Genomic DNA, 11,555 nt, shown 5'->3' with positions numbered 1-11,555 from the left:
ATAACCTTGAACTGATGATGAAAATATTTTCTTGCCATCATACCATCCTGTCAGTACTGTATTTTATGCAACTGTAGCTCTAAATCATTTTCAGTGTGATAGAGACAATCATGAATTAAATCAGTGTTTTGTTCTCAAATGTTAATAGATACTGTAGGGAGTATGTTTCTGTATGTTCTCTACAATCCTGTAGAACTACGCATTACATTCTTTCTTTGAGGCTTTACAGATAGTACTGCAAAAACTCCAAGGTATCACCTCTGCAAATGTGCAAAACATGTTTTATGAATATGCTTATCTTGTTCACTGCATATATGCAAGTCAAAGACTACATAATTTTGAGAATCATTGACTCTGACTGCATTGTGACATTTGTTGTTCGCACGTACAAGTTCACCCTGTGAATTCACTTTATCATATCTAACTGTTCACCATCAAATATTCCTATTATATCAGGTTAGATTACAGACAAAAACTGAAATAACAAACTGTACTGCCTCTTTTTATACACTCACCACAACACATTCTTACTCAATAGATTCTGCTTCTGACTGGACAAAAAAAATCAGTAATAAAGCTTCTAACTCAGATAGCAAATTTCTCGGGCCCAGTTTTCTGAATACTCTGTCAATAATAATAATGTCACATTCAGGTCCAAGCCCTAACTTAAATGTGATAAGCATTCCATTCCAGTCCAGTGATTCCAACACTGATACTTTCCTGTGCCCAGTGAAAACAATTGTGCACACAGTCACAGCACACATTATCATTTGCATTCACAAGCAGATTGCTTTATGCTTTGTGCGGGTCAGTCAGGAAATTGTTCTAATCACAGGCTGCACAGTCATCTGTTTTCCTTGCATTAGTTATTTGCAAAACATTTTACTGCTACTTTTTTTCTCAATCTGAATACTCAGGGCAAAAAAGTTATCTGCCTTTATTCCTACACTCTCAGTGAAGAGCTGAGCATAACTTTTTATCATACTGATAACTACACCTTGACCAACATTGCAAATGTTACGCTAAACACTTACATTTTTAATTGCAAGTCTCTTTGCTGCATACCTCTCAACTGTCCCCAGTTTTGCAAAATGACCCTGATTTTGCCTCAAATGTTTTCTTGTCCCTCATAGAATTTTAGATTTACTGATAAATCATTAAGGATTACAGTCGGTCACTGATACCAGCCATTAGAGTTTCATACTTCTTATTCTTGTAATCATGTGCAAACTTGGACAGCCACAGGCCCTTGTTGTTAACCTTGACCTCAGAGAAACAGATGCCATAAAGGAGTAGCCCCATCACTGAGCTATGAGGGATTCTGCTAGTGACTCATCTATTTGTATATGTATACTCCCCATCCAAACTTCATGGGTCTTATCTGTGACCCATCTGGCTATCCAGTGGGTGACATAGTGGTTTGTACCAAATGTTATGAGTTTGTCAACAATGCCTAAGCAGAGTATTGTGTTTTAAGCTTTGGCCAAGTCATGGTAGGCAGTATGCACTATTTTCCCTCATCCGTTGCTTTGGTGACCTTCTCAAAGAAGTCCACCAGGTTGCATATGTATGACCTGCCTTTGATGAAACCAATCGGGGTGGATCCAGTTACTGAAGGAATCCTGTGTCATTGTTTATTATTTCCATGATCATTCTTTCTATGGCCTTGCATAGGAGACTAGTCAGACTTATGGGTCTGTGGTTACCCAGGTCTGTAGATGACCTGCCCTTGTACAGGGGGGTGACAGTTGCAGTCCTCCATTCACTTGGCACAAAGCTTGTCTGGAGGCTACAGTTAAATAATGATCTCACTGGTTCTGATAGGTAACATTTCATGCTATTAAGGAAACATCCTAGGATATTATCTGAGTTTGTTGATGCAGTGTTCTTGGTCTTGGAGAGTGCATTGAGGACCCCATAGTTGGGTAGTTATGGTTGAGGGTATTTGCTGAGGGATATCAGGGGGAGGGGTATAATTAAAGCTAACTTTGTTTGCCAGTAAATTTGATATATCTTCAGACTCATTATAGATGGCTCCATTTAGAATTAGTTCAGCATATATCTGTGGATTGCGTTTAAGGATTGGACGTAGCTGAAGATTCCCTTGTGACTGTCTTTGACTGGGTGGCTATTGTTACCTCAAATTTAGCTTTGAAAGATGTGATTAACCCCTCACCATAGTTGCTTGATTAGATCAATGGAGGAGTTTTTTCTTGCCTGGAATTGCACTTTCTAATTTTTGCCATGATTTTCTTCCCTTTTTATACAGCCTATTAATGCTGTGATTCCACTCGTGTGTGTTTTTCTTTTCTGAGTTTATGTGCTTTTTCCAGGTAGGTGCAGCTGCCTCAATGCTATTAACATGATGATACAGGTTTTCCATGAACAACTACACACAGGCAGTGGTGTTCTCTGGATTTGGAGGGGATTGGAATTTTGCCAATGTCACTTAAAAGGAAGTTTGTCTTAGAATAATTCCTAAAATACCAGGATTTGCTGGGGTCCCAGATTTTATTTTTATTTAAAAGGAGACAGCTTTATGGTCCGACCTGACCAGTGAAGGCATGTCACCAACAGCCTAAGTAAGACAGCATTGTGAGATACCCTGCATGTACCAGATTCTTATGGGGCAATTAAAAATACTGCTCTATACAGTGCATGCTGCTCTATACATTACACGCTGCAGCCTATCCAGAGGATGTACAGACAGAAGCTCAGGATGAAGTAAGAGATTATGCAAAGGTAAGATTACAGTACATAGGATATGTAACAGATACTATTGGCAATTACCAAAACAGTTCCTTTAGCATTCACCCTGAAGAGGGTAGCAAGTACTAAATTCACAGTGTTTGCGCATTACTTATCCACTGCCAGTGGATGAAAGTGTTTACTGCAAGCTCAATGACAAAAATAGAAGCAAACCTGCTGTAAGATTATAAGAGGATAAACATTCAAGTCCCGATTCACCAGATTTCAGTCACAGATCTAGAAAGAACTGCAAAGTAAAGTGAAGTAAAGTTACTTAACTGAATGTCAAAAGGATGCTTAAACTGGAGCTATGTTTGTGACTTAAATGGCTTAGCATTAACTTTCAGATCTTCCTTGGCATCTGGCTGCCCTAGGTATCTCTGAAGGTCTCCATATGTGTATAAATAGCTGGAATCTTTAATGAAACCTGAGTCCTAACATTCTGAGTCCTGGATTCATCATTTCAAGATCTGAGTTATCTAGCTGAAAAAAAATATACTCTGGGTCCATATTGAAATGCCCATTCAGTCCACACTCACTGCAGAGTTTGTGCACCTGAAGGGTTGATTCTTGGGCATCGCTCTCACTGTTCATTAACACCTTCACTGATTGTCTCATGGTATTTCTCCTGTGTTCTACACACACAATCATACCTTCATGCAAACTGCCTCATTATATAAAGGGATTGGTTCTAATACTGACATGACTTTCTGTAGGCTTTTCTGTTGGCTCAAGCAGAAGACGAATTACGGTAGCCTCTTTTAAAGAAAATCACCATTATCTGGCATACATGCTAAGATCAGAAATATCACCCTGAACAACCTGTTCTTATAAAGTGATCTTACAAATATTAAGATATTCACACATCATAGCATCTAACTGGACTCTTGTCTCATTCTAATAATGTATCGACCAGTTATGTATAAAAATGAATCTTTTTATATTTAGATATACCTAAATATGAGATTGCAGCCCACCTATAACGTTACTTCCTGCTTTATACTGTTGTTGTATAGAACTTTGTCCTACAGAAAGAAGGCTGCCACATTCCACCCCTGCCCTCCCACAGGGAAAAATTTACAAGTTTAAACTCAGAAAAGAAAAGCACAGGAAAGCAAGTCACCTCTCTATACCTCAAATAGCTAAATGAGAGATCATAGGCCATATACAATTACTCGCTGCTTTAAGTTGCTGTAGTAGACAGCCCCACATACCTTCCTATAATATAGTGTCACTCTAGGCCTGAACAACCTTGCACATGATTTCAATGTGTTTCTTTATATGAAGACAAACACTATACTTATCCCCAGCGTTACATGGCCTGAAATTGAGATTGTTTTCAGTAGGGGGCATTGAGGCCACAGGAGAATTCTTAACTTGCAAAAAATCCTGATATTTAGTTTTCTTTGTTGGCTGATTTATTATACCGTATCTTGTTTAGCATACTTTATATAAAGCCAATGACAACCAGGTAGCTAAGACCTGGGAACGCTTTATTATTAAAACCACGGTTAACAGCTTTCATCTGTAAAAGACATCTTCAGAACCATGAATGAATCAAAGAAACAACAGACTCACTAATGTGGCTCATTAAAAACTTTCAAACAATGACACACCCCCACAAAAAAAAACAATCACAAGTAAGCATAGTGAAAATGTACTGCTCAATATCTGAGTTGTTTGGCTTCTGCTACATACCTACAATCAACTGCATTACTAGCTGAGTTAAGTACAAACTTGCAGTGTTATAGTTTGTACTGCATTTTATTTTTTTGTCTATTTGTTTCATTGAATATTGTGGTCTGTATCTCTTTGTAGTTATTTATTTTTCTATTTAATTGTTTTATAGAATACTGTGGTCTCTCTCTGCAGTTTGTGGGGGCTATTGTGTTTCACTTCATTGATATTTAGTGTTAAACTCTTACCCTAGAGGGTTTCACTGTATTTATAAGTGTTAGTCACATATGTTTGAATTTATTACTGCTCAATATCTGAGTTGTTTGGCTTCTGCTAGATACGTACAATCAACTGCATTATTAGCTGAGTTAAGTACAAACTTGCAGTGTTAAAGATTGTACTGCATTTTATTTTTTCATCTATTTAATTGTTTCATTGAATATTGTGGTCTGTGTCTCTCTGTAGTTATTTATTTTTCTATTTAATTGATTCATAGAATACTGTGGTCTCTCTCTGCCTCTGCAGTTAGTGGGGGTTATTGTGTTTCACTTCATTGATATTCAGTGTTAAACTCTTAGCCTACAGGGTTTCTCTGTATTTATAAGTGTTAGTCACAGATCTTTGAATGTATTACTGCTCAATATCTGAGTTGTTTGGCTTCTGCTACATACCTACAATCAACTGCATTACTAGCTGAGTTAAGTACAAACTTGCAGTGGTAAAGATTGTACTGCATTTTATTTTTTTTGTCTATTTAATTATTTAATTGAATATTGTGGCCTGTGTCTCTCTGTAGTTATTTATTTTTCTATTTAATTGTTTCATAGAATACTGTTAGTTTCCTGCTCACCCTCCCTGTTCTTGTTCTGGTATTAATCTTGGTGGCTATGGAATTGTCCGCCCCTCCTGTAAATTTGTGTTTGAACACTCCTCCTGGGTCTATCTCATTTGCTCACTCAACCGAGTAAAGTGAGATCATACTTTAACTTCAGACACTCCTGCCAGTCCCATCTGTTCAGCTCTGTCCCAGCTCTATTCCAGTCTAGTGTCACTAGCTCATTCTACCTAATACAGAGAGAACATTTGTGAAGGGCAAGCCACTTAGGTCCTTAATTTTGAATTATCTTGTGTTTCTCCTTCCTCCCTTCCCACTTTCCAAAAAAAAAAAAAAAAGAAATTTCTAAGCTTGTTTCCTGCCTTTCCTGTAACTAGTCTAGTCCAGATACAGATTTCCTGTAGCCAGGACTGTTTGTAAGCTTCTGAGCCCTCAAAGTCTTTCTGTGTTGGAGGGAAGCCTTCTAGCTTATCAGTGGGAGTGGTAAGCACTAGGTAGCCAATCTACCACAAGAGTGGTTTCTGGCCCAGAAATTGTAGTTTATTGGCCATTTGGGCAATTTTTTCATCTCTTTCAACTTTCTGGTTTAAAAGCCCATGTTTGTGCTTGTTTCCCACCTTTCCTGTAACTCGTCTAGTCCAGATACAGATTTGCTGTATACAGGACTGTTTGTAAGCTTCTGAGCCCTCCAAGCCTTTCTGTGTTGGAGGGAAGCATTCTAGCTTATCAGTGGGAGTGGTAAACACTAGGTAGCCTATCTACCACAAGATTCAGGTACAGATTCTTAGTTTTAGCTCTTGAATGTGCTTATTCATGCTCAGCACTTGTTCAGAACTTGTTAGCACTAAATAAAGTCCAAATTACTACAGCATTCAACCTTCCTCTTTGCCTACAGGAAAACATTTTTTGTACTTACTTTCCTCACTTGCTTACAGAAAAACAGCTCTTATACTCACTTTCCTCACTTGTCTAGAGGGAAGTAGTTTTTTATTCAGGCATGTCCAAGGGTCAGCTCCCAGTGTTCTCTCCTGTCTATCTGATGAATCTGGGCATCGTGGGGCAATGTAGGAATTGCCTCATATACAGAGACAACCCTCTTCTCTTACCACCCAACACCACAACCTGTGAGACACCCTCTCCTCCTACCACCCAACACCACAACCTGTGAGAGATGCACTTATCTAGCCAAACTGGAAGTAAATCTCTCTCCAAACAAGACTGAACTTGACAGCCAAGAGAGAAGGTAAACACTTGCACCAAACCACACTAATCACATAGTCCCACTAAACCTACACCACCAAAATCCACACAAAGAAACACAAAAACATTTGCAGAGGCTCTCAGTAATAATCTTCTCAAGCAACAGAGACCTCCAAAGCAGAAACGCAAGCAACCTCCACCCCCCCAACACAACCCAAATAACACACAGCCTGCAGACTCAGTGTGCCAATAAACCATAGCCCATAAGGCAAAACAACGTACCTAACACACTAGTCTAAGGTGACTCTATAGTCAGGCACACCGATGTACCACTCACCAGGCTAAACAAGGAGAAGGTTACTGTCAGCTGCCTGTTGGGTGCCAGGATCCGCCACATAACCCACGCACTCAGGTCACTCCACAAGTACAAATATGACTCTGTCATTGTCCATGTTGGTGTGAACAACCTGAGATGTACCTCCCTGGACTACATGAAAAGAGACATGGAAGAGCTCTCCGATCTTGTAGCCCAAGCAGGTATGACCCTAGCCCTGAGTAGCATCCTGCCATCGCCCAGAATGATACCGCAGTACAAGGACAAAATGATTGACTTCAACAACTGGCTAAGCTTCTGGTGTCATTCTAAGGGGATCCAGTACCTGTCTGCCTGGGATGACATGGTTGACAGACCACGGTGTTTTGCCAGAGATGGTCTGCACCTGTCGCCCCTGGGATTCTGGATACTGGCTAAGGGTCTTGCCGCCCCTATAGTGCCTTTTTTAGGCAAGGTTCAAATGACAAATTCACCACTGTAATAGGAACATGCAAGCAAAAACTGAGGGTAATGCTACTCAATGCTAGAAGTCTAAATCTCAAAATGGATTCACTGGAGGCACTCCTTAAAATGGAGAACATCGATATCTGTGCAATGACTGAGACCTGGTTCAAAGCTCTAGAGAGCACCCCTGCATTACCAGGCTATAACTCATACCACACTTTTCAGCCATCTAACCTGGACCAGAACACCAAAGGCAGAGGTGTGTCCATATTCATTAAGGATATCCACACCTCCAGGCTAGTTGCACGGCATAATGCATCTGAGGTTATCCAAGTGCAACTAACTCTGGGCAAAACTGCAATCCAAATTGTAGCTTGCTACAGATCCCCCACCATGCCCCAGGATTCCCACTCTTCTTTTCTTGATATACTGGAAAATATTAGGGTTCAACCAAACACCCTAATAATGGGCGATTTCAACTACCCCACCATTAACTGGGAAAACTACTCATGTACCAACTCCTTCGCTCAGTGCTTTCTGGAATTTATGAATTCCAATGCCCTGGATCAACTTATCCACACCCCCACCAGGGGCAACAATATCCTACACTTAGTCATTACCAACATGAGTTCCACACCTGAAGTCAACTCCTCGTTGGTCAGATCCGACAAAAAGCTAATCACCCTAGATATCCACATCCCTCCCCCACCCACCATTAAGGAAACCATGGTAAAAAATTTCTCCAAAGCCAACTTCATGCTTCTTAAGACAGAAGTGGCGAACTTCATGACACCCATGCAGATGGACAATACAGTTATGACTGCTGAATCCTACACAAATGCACTCTACATGAGTGTATGGATCATGCTATCCCAAACAGAACCAAGAAGCTATCCTCCAAAAAAAGGAAGCCAATCAGGTGGTCCCCTGCCATAAACAAACTCTACAACAGAAGGAAGAAACTGTTGCAAAAGAGAGCAAAATTCCATGAGTGGAGGAGCTCTCTGGTCAGCCTCAGTAAGAAGCTGAGATCCCTTATAAGATCCTCCAAAGCTAGCTACGAAAACAAAATCACCATTGATTCTAAGGACAACCACAAAGCATTCTATAGCTATGTCAAGAATCTCAATGGCAACACCCAGATCTGCTCTGAGTTACAGCACAACGGCACGAAAATTACAGAACCAACTGATATTGCCAACATCCTGGCAGATAGGTCCATTGCTAACTTTACCCCTCTCTCACCCCCTAAAGGTCCAGTGCTAACTTTACCCCCTCTCTCACCCCCTAAAGGGGCCATATCTATACAGGAAGAATGCAAAGTCCCTGTAATCACATCCATGCAGGTAAAAACTGCACTCTCTAAAACCAAAAATACAGCATCCATGGGACCGGACAACATCCCAGGCTGCATTTTACATGAATTTCAGAACGAACTGGCTCCCCACCTAAGCACCATGTTCAATCATAGTCTCACATCAGGCTTTGTGCCCACTGAATGGTGCACAGCAGCAGTTATCCCACTCCACAAAGGGGGAGCCACCACTGATCCTGGGAACTATCGCCCTATTAGCCTGATGAGCCTCGGCTGCAAGGCCATGGAACGTATCATCATGGAACTCATAAACAAAGACATTGGTAACATCCAAACTCTGGACCCCACCCAGTTCGGGTTTGTGACAGGCATGCCTTCTGAACCTGATCGACTTCTTTGAGGTAGTCAGCAAAGCAGTATATGAGGGTAAGGTGGTTCACACAGCCTATCTTGACCTCGCCAAGGCTTTCATCACCATCCCCCATTCTGGAATTATTGCTAAACTCACTAAACTAGGTATAAATCCCTACATCACAAGATTGGTTGCCAACTGGCTCACTGACAGAACCCACACTGTAAAAGTTGCAGACTCCAAATCTGACTTCAAACCAGTGACAAGTGGAGTATCACAGGGTTCAGTCCTGGGAACGCTCCTGTTTGGTATCTACTTCTCTAAAGTACAGGCTAAACAGAAGGTCTCTGGTTAATGAAGTTCGTAGATGACTGCAAACTAGGAGCCGTAGTCGAGTCCCCAAATGATGTGGATATCCTACGGGCACTCAATGCTTTGTCATTGGTTTGGCCGAGCACACCATACTTGCAAAGCATTGAGTTCCTGTTGTTGTTCGGTGGCTTTGCTGTTGGGCTGCAATACTGACACTATCAAGTTTGTATAGGGGGATTTTGTTACACCTTCTCACTTTCTGTCCAACCTTTGGATTACTGGAATATTGAGTTATACATCATATCTGTTCAGGGGCATTCCCGCTTTGACATTTCAACGAATTTCTCTGTTTGATGGAAGTTTCATTTTTTTGGCGTTCGAGAAGGCCGGAGCTTTTGGCGCTTTCAGTTACACCGAGAGGTCTGAGGGTTCGCAGTTTCTTTTGGCAGACATCGGTTTTTGTAGTCGCCTAGTTTATGGATACATCTGTTGGGACAAAAATAATTCTTTTGGTTTCCAAATCACACAGTTTCATGTTTGCGTGATCCTGGACAGCCATTTTTTTGGGATCTTATACTTTACATTTAACCTAACATACCAATATAGTGGATTGCAAGGTACTGTGTCTATTTTTCTTTTTCTTGCACAAGTGGAGGAATATCTGGACTTTGGCTTTGATATATGGCCAAACTGTTATTATTGGAGGGTGACTGTGTGCATTTTGGGTCGAATTTCAAACGCTTGGGTTCATCAAGGGATGCTGACTCATTTTCGTTGAACTGTGATAATCGGACTATTACATACTCTACACTTTTTCATTAATAATTGAATTGTTTTGTTAGCAATTTATGTGTTTATGTCAAAATATATTGCCATTACCTTTGTGGCTCATCTATATGAGGTGCAAACATTGCTGAGAGGAACGGACAAGCTAGTTGTCATCAAGGAATCAGGGAATTATTTCTACTGCATACAGAGCTATTTAGAGTTGGCATTTCATATCAACCTAATATGAATGTTTTGTCATAGCATATATATGGCTGGTTGATAAATTGTAATACATAGGGTTAATCGGAGTATGTATTTTATAATATCTAACAGGAACAACATGCTCCAGCCAGTATATGGTTGGAAATTATATCAAACTAGTTGTTTGTAATATTATATAGGACCTATATGGGTGTTCTTGATTTCATGTTGATTCTTAGAATTTATGCAATAATAGTAGGCTAATCATTTATTAATACAGGGGTTACCAATAGCCTTGCTTAGGGCCCTGGCCTACACAATATAAGTGATTATTTTGGTCACGGTGATCTGTATAACCCTTGAAGTACAGTAGCCACAAGTTTCATACATATGATATCATTTTTTGAACCAACATTAAGTTATTATTTATAACCATTATGATTAGAAACAGTCCAATTTTAAGTTCTATTAATACAGAATATTGTATAGAACCTGCACTCTATATGGGTGTTTCTGATTTCATGTTGATTCTAAGATTTTATGCATGATAATAGATTAACATAGGGGATATTAATAGCCCTGCCTTGGCTTACACAATTTAAGTGACTATTTTGATCACGGTGATCTGCATTACCCTTGAAGGACAGTGGCCACAAGTTACATTATATAATTTTGGAACCATCATCAGGTTATTATTTATAACTATTGTTATTATAAACAATCCTATCTGGGGTTTGGTATACACAATATATGGAATAGTTTGGATTTTAAAAATTTGTTCAAGTTTTTTTAAGACAGTTCAGGTACGCTATGATGGCTTAGTGGTTAACTATTGTGACTATAGTGTACAGGGTCCTGAGTTTGAGCCTTGCAGAGGCAGTTTATTTAGTGGCTCTGTAGCTCAGGGGTTAGAGCACTGGTCTAGTAAACCAGGGGTCATGAGTTCAAATCTCATCAGAGCCTGTGTTTCCCTCTTTAACTATAACACAGAGGTTACCCATACTCTGGAACAAAATCCCAGTTCATGTGAGACAGAGCCCTTCATTGGCGCTGTTCAAGAAAAATCTCGATGCATGGATGGGAGATCGCAAGTTTACCCCGGGAGTCACCTCAGTGTCACTACTAGACAGAGGTATAGTTTACTAAATAATGGGGTCCCACATGTGTCACTACTAGAGAGGCGCAACTATATAGTACGGGTGGCGTAAGCCACATCACTGTTGGCTAGGCTTATAAATGCCCCCGGGAAGATAGCCTAGTACACTACTATGAAACTATGAAACTATGAAACTTTGAGTAGTTTAATGGATGGATGAGTCTGGGTTTTTTCTGGTCAGGTGTTCTTGTTGTATTGCTGTCCTCTGGTTGG

General features: G+C 40.2%; 1 non-coding gene across 1 annotated transcript; it reads left to right on the top strand.

Annotated features, from left to right (window-relative positions):
• Nucleotides 1–11,076: 11,076 nt before the first annotated feature.
• Nucleotides 11,077–11,149, top strand: TRNAT-AGU. Its single transcript has one exon. It is a non-coding gene; the product is annotated as a tRNA-Thr (tRNA).
• Nucleotides 11,150–11,555: the final 406 nt, after the last annotated feature.

The sequence above is a fragment of the Protopterus annectens genome, chromosome 13.part0 (genome assembly GCF_019279795.1).
Source record: "Protopterus annectens isolate FY-2018-M chromosome 13.part0, PAN1.0, whole genome shotgun sequence".
In the NCBI taxonomy this organism is placed as follows: Eukaryota; Metazoa; Chordata; order Ceratodontiformes; family Protopteridae; genus Protopterus; species Protopterus annectens.
The sequence above is the reverse complement of the archived record's forward strand: the minus strand, read 5'-3'. Positions and strand labels throughout refer to the sequence as shown.